Source organism: Lactuca sativa, chromosome 1 (genome assembly GCF_002870075.4).
Source record: "Lactuca sativa cultivar Salinas chromosome 1, Lsat_Salinas_v11, whole genome shotgun sequence".
Classification (NCBI taxonomy): Eukaryota; Viridiplantae; Streptophyta; class Magnoliopsida; order Asterales; family Asteraceae; genus Lactuca; species Lactuca sativa.
This window is the reverse complement of record NC_056623.2, coordinates 70672683-70678682: the sequence shown is the minus strand read 5'-3', so window position 1 is coordinate 70678682 and position 6000 is coordinate 70672683.

Sequence of the window (6000 nt, the reverse complement as noted above, 5' to 3'; positions counted from 1 at the left end):
GCAGCTCCATGCCAAGCTCTCGACGAACAATAGACCAATCATAAAAATTCCAACTCCGATCATATAATTGTCTATCCAGATCTACCAAAACCATCCCTAGAATAGTTCTTCAAGCTCGAAGAAGAATGAACCCTTAATTTTTGAATAAGAACCTATCTTACCTCCCATGAGATCTGAAACCTACAGTCTCGATGGTCTGACTCCCTGTCAGACCTCCCTCACTGAACTATCACCAAGCCAACCTCATAGGGTCTCGCACCAAATAAAATGCTTCCAACCCTAATCACATGTTGCCTCAAAATGGAGACAAAGTCATTAACCATATATAGCGACGTCATACTTATACCTGACAGAAGGCTCAGATAATTCAAACTGCAAATGGCTTAGCATTTTCCAAACAACAAGCTACTCCGCCCACACGAATCCCAAATCACTAATACTGCCCGAACATCGTGTTGCCTTCTAGTTGCTTTCCAAACTAGTCGAGACCTCCCTGGTCCCACCTTGTCTACCAACTATTTGCAATACCGGATTCTTGCCCAGTTTCTAAGTTAAAAGGCGACACTTATTTATCAATATTTCTATTCAAATCCTAATGATAACGATTCCATGAACACAATGAGATACAAAATACTGACTTCCTCAACTGTCGAACCGATACACTGGTTCTATGAGTCTGAAACCTCATTACTTGCCCAACCTTCACAATGGTAGAACCATCCTGGAGTATAGACACATAAACTAAATCCTGAACCCTCCAGTAGATGCCTTTGACATACAGATTTCCTAACCCACATCGATCTAGATACAAACCTTGCACGGATACACCCGCGATTCCCAACGCGAGTTTCCACCAAAAGCCCACTCAGAATGGCCACTCATAATACCTTCTCGTAGAACCTTACCTAAACTGATGAGTATCCATTTGAATCTACCCCCAGTCCTTAGCTGGGGAACTACCAGAACCACACCGAATGATTCTAAAAACACACCGACCGCAAACTTAACCAACACCAAACCATATGAACACTAGGCCCACAACCTATAACTGGAATGCTTCTGATAATACACAAACCTTGACAACACTCTTACAGCGCCACTGAGCACTACATAGTTGCTACTCAAGCAATCCTTACAAAACAAAGTAGCGCATGATCCGCAGAAAAGATAACGGTTGCACTCTTGATCTGAATCGGAAGCTAAAACCCAAGAGAATCATGCACATAATTCGAACCAAGAGCCCCAATGCCCTCTTGCTTAACTCGCAAGGAGCACCCCCAAACACATACTTCAGAATACCATAATCTCATCCAAAAAGAAAAGAAACACCAGAGATAATTGAAAGGCCACCTAACTCAAAACAGGAAACATTCTTCCGATCGGTCACAATAAGATCCCATACTATACTGAACAGGTTCCATCACTACCCCAGAAGCTTGAGAAAAACTTAAAGATGATCTTGAATGCTACCAAAACCCGAGTCTGCTATGAACCAAGCTTCCACTCTACCATTGAGGGTAAACATACTTGAAGACCGAAGGAATCATAAAATATACAAAACTTGATGACAGGTTAGCCCGATCACTGAATCTCGGCTGACATCTCTAAACCTTCCAAGGAAACTTCGCTGAATGAAGAACCCCCACGACCAATGGTCAAGGATACACTAACACAAGAAATCAAGAACCTCGTGGAACTGGACACACCCATTTCTAGAAAAGATCCATCGATCAACAACTGCCCAACTAACTAGAAGACAACGATCTGAAACCACAAAGTGCCAAGACCCTCAAGAACAGACAGCCTACTTAGAACTTGAACCACCACTCATTGGTGGTGAACCAAAACATAAACCAAGCATCCCATCTAGGTACAACCATACCTAACCATGAAACGAATATCACCCGCATAATGTTCCTCTAGGTACGGATCAAACGAATCTCACGAGGAACCTAAAATACAGCTGAAGACCTTGGATCTTCCCATAATACCCACTTACTAAGCATAGGAAACTGCCAGTTTACGATCCAACATATACCCTTGCATGTGTTGGATTAGTGTATAAGCCCGTAACTATATTTGGTATGTACTTGACTCGGTTGTGCATGGTACTTTTGGGTTGCCTTCACCAATGCAACTTGATAGGATGATTTATGGAGAAAGAGGATTAATAATGATATATTAATATATTATATGAATAATATATTAAATGAGAAATCATATTGTTTAATTAATATTAGGTAAGAATTAATTGACAGTTAATTTTGTGACTAAATGACATTAATTAAACTTAGAGGACTGGGATTGTAATTATAAGACAGTTATAATTGGGCTATGGATCACCTTGGAACTCACTTGGATTGTAATTATAAGACAGTTATAATTTTGTGACTAAAAGACATTAATTAGGGTTTCCTAGCCGATAACCCTAATTGCCTCACTATATAAAGACCCCTATAGCCCCAAAAACATGTGGAACTCACTTGGAAGAACCCTAGGACGTTTTTGCTGCTCCTCCTCCTTCTCATAAGTCATTTTCTTGCTTATGGTGTTTGTAAGCCATTAGAGGAGTGACACTTGTGACTCTAAGCTCCAAAGACAAGAAGATTCAAACCATTCTTGGAGAGGTAATCATCTAGATTTGTATACTTATGTCTATTTTGAAATACATATGCTTGATTAGGGTTCTTGAGTCTTGGATGAACTGCATGTACAATAGAGAAACCTAGATCCAAGAATTAGGGTTTGCATGAGCACATAGGATGTTCTTATGGCTAAAACCCATCATTGGTATCGGAGCCTTGATTGGTTTCTATTGTATTGATGCTTAGTGTTTCATTATTGATTGCAAAGTCGAGTATTTGGCCATCTGCCTGACAAACTCGTCGAGTCCCAGTGTGGACTCGTCGAGTAGAAAGAACTCGACAAGTCCATATGGTGACTCGGTGAGTCTGGCTGTCAGACAGACGGATTTTCAGGATTTCTGCCTATTTTGACTTAAGATAATTGCCATAATTATTTCAAATTAATAAAATATGAATTTTATTGATTCCTTACGCTTATCTTTGTCAAAATAAAAGATTTTTGTCATCTATTTAGATAATTGTTACCTTATTTGATAAATGTTAAATTATTTGAATTATTTGGTCAATTATCTTGCATGAAATTGGATTAGGTCAAAACTAGATAATCACCAATTAATTGTTTAATTGCCTTATTTGTTTTTTGATCTAGATAGTTTTGAAAAGTTTCAAAACTTGCCCTCAAGTTTTGGATTTTAAATTTTTGATTAAAATGTTTAATTTTGAAATATTTAAATTCTAAACTCGAATGATTTCAAAAGTTTCAAAACTTGCCCTCAAGTTTTGGAATTAAATTTTAATTAAAAGTTTAATTTTAAAATGTTAAATTCTAAAACCCTAATTTTTGAATAAGTTAAAATTGCACCCTTATGGTTTTATTAAATTAATTAAGTGTATAATAAAAGAGAGTTAATAAATCCATAGTGATATGGTTTACATTTAATTAAATTAAAAGTGTAATTTATTAAATTAGACCACCTAGTATTTTAAAAGTGTAAAATACACCCTTATACTATATATAACATTAAAAGTATAATATTATATATGTATAACTTAAATGCTAGTCTTACCGTTAGTAGGCCTCATTCACGAAGCCGATCTATAAGGGGGGTATAAGGTAATGGCCTATAAAATGGTCGTTTAATGGGTGTCCACTCTCATCCACCGCTTCCTTGATTGGTGGAGGGTTGTTAGCTGAATGAGTAGGATAGGGCAAAATCTTTCCATTAAAATTATAATGAATTATAAAGTAACTAAATGTTTTTACAATTTCTCAATCTTAGTTAGTTTAGGCAAAAGTGAATTTGATGCAATTCCATGAAACTACACTTTGTACCCTTGCTAAGACGTTAGTGGAGCGTGTGTGGTTAACAGGCACACTAAATGGGTTCTAAGAAAAGGTAGAAAAGGGTGACTTGATGTTTGTCATAGTTCGGTGGTGCGTGTGTGGTTAACCGGCATAACAAATAGATGACTGTAACATTGGGGGCACCAAGTAAGTTTGCATGGTTATTCACACCCTGTTTTGTGATCCTCGGCATCCCAATCACAAATCGAGGGGCATATCGAGATTAAACATGCCATTGAAAATCTCAAAGGATCTAGGAGTTTTCAATACATTTAAAACTTAATCTCTTTTTCGTATTTCATGGTGGAAAATTAGTGAATTGTCATTCACTTACCTTCAAATGTTCTACAATTTGGGTTACGGCATCCCTCTCCCAAGTTGTAGAGTATTTTGTTGGGTCCTAGCCTTAATATCCCATTTGGGTGTTTTATTATGGACTCAATCAATCAACTAGCTTGAATTTTCTCCCGTTTTGTAGATGTCAAAGGATGACAACTATGGTCTTCCCAAATCCCGTGGAATAAGCTTTCCACATGAAGATGATATTCCACGATTCAATCGAGGAACACAAGATCATGCTTCACTTCCTCCACCTCCTCCTATTTTTCTCCCTAACCTACAAGTTCAAAGGCTTGAAAAGTTCAAGCTCACTCAAGCTCTTTTGGCAAGTAAACATGAAGAAGGAAAGTTAGTGTGTGCATACGTCTTAGAGATGAAGTCACACATTAATAGGTTAAGAATGTTGGGAGTCGTTGTCTGTGAGAAGCTGGCTGTTGACTGGGTTCTTCAGTCGCTTCCTGACTCATATAGTGAGTTCGTAAGAGAGTACTATATGATAGACCCCGACGTGACCCTCATCGATCTCACCTATTTCCTTGTTGCTGATGAATCAACAATGATTTGGCACACTGGAGAAGCAAAGTTGATTGGTAGATCTGCCTTCCAAACCTGTATGGACATAGGCAATGGATCCGAAAGGCATGCCATGGTCGAAAAGTTTGATCATAAGAGAAAGGAAAAGTCTGAAGTAGTCACGCGTGCTGTTCCAAAAGAGTCAGTTTGCTTTTATTGCCAAGAGAAAGGGCTTTGGAGACAAAGTTGCGCTGTCTACCTGAGAGATTTAAGAGATGGGAGAGTCAAGACGTATGGCTCTACTTCAGGTCAAATCTATTAACCAACTCTATAAGTTCCTATTTTTGATTCTCGATACATTATGTGATAAGATTGCCTTTTTTGATGTTTTGTAGAATCGAAGAAAAGAAAGGAAGCTTGAAGGAAGTAGTGAGCTGAGTCTGATCGCGAAGAAATGGATTTTGATCGCATGGATTCAAAGATCGGATTTTTGAGCTGCTCCTTTAGAGTTAGGATAGATTGCTAAGAAATGTAATAGCATAGTTTTTCAATTGAGTTGCGTTGTAAGGACAATTTTTTCCGCAATAAAAAAAATTTTGATTTTGTTTTATTTATTTATCCTTGCAATGACATGTATGAAAAATTGATGTTTGTGTATTTCTATTATTAGCAATATTGAAATGGATGTGATTCTTAGTTATGTTATTTATGGTAGTGTCATAATTTTCTAAGTAAGGAAAGATTCCCATCGCCTAAGTTTCAATTAGACAGAAACTTGGAATCATACAACTTGTATTGTATGATGTATGGGAATCTTGGTACGTAAGTAATTAAGACTAACTCCTTGTTCACATAAGTATGTGAGTCAAGTGAAGGACAAAAGGAACTAGTACACGACGTTGTGCACTAGTTAAGTCCACCATAAACAATAATAACATTATTCGTCATGATTTACTAAAGGTCTAGTAAAAAGTTTCAATGAATGACAAAACGAATAAGTAGAATCAATGAATGTGGTTATACTTATAAGATTAAGTGTAATTTTGAATCATTGAAAAAGTTTCAATGAATGACAGAACGAATAAGTAGAATCAATGAAGGCATAAAGATAAAAATTTTCTCCAATCTAAGAAGAAGTGAGAGTACTTTTGTATCGTGTTTTGTGATCGTCTTGGTAATCGTAAGAACCATATTACAATTCATCCTCTAAGGATACCT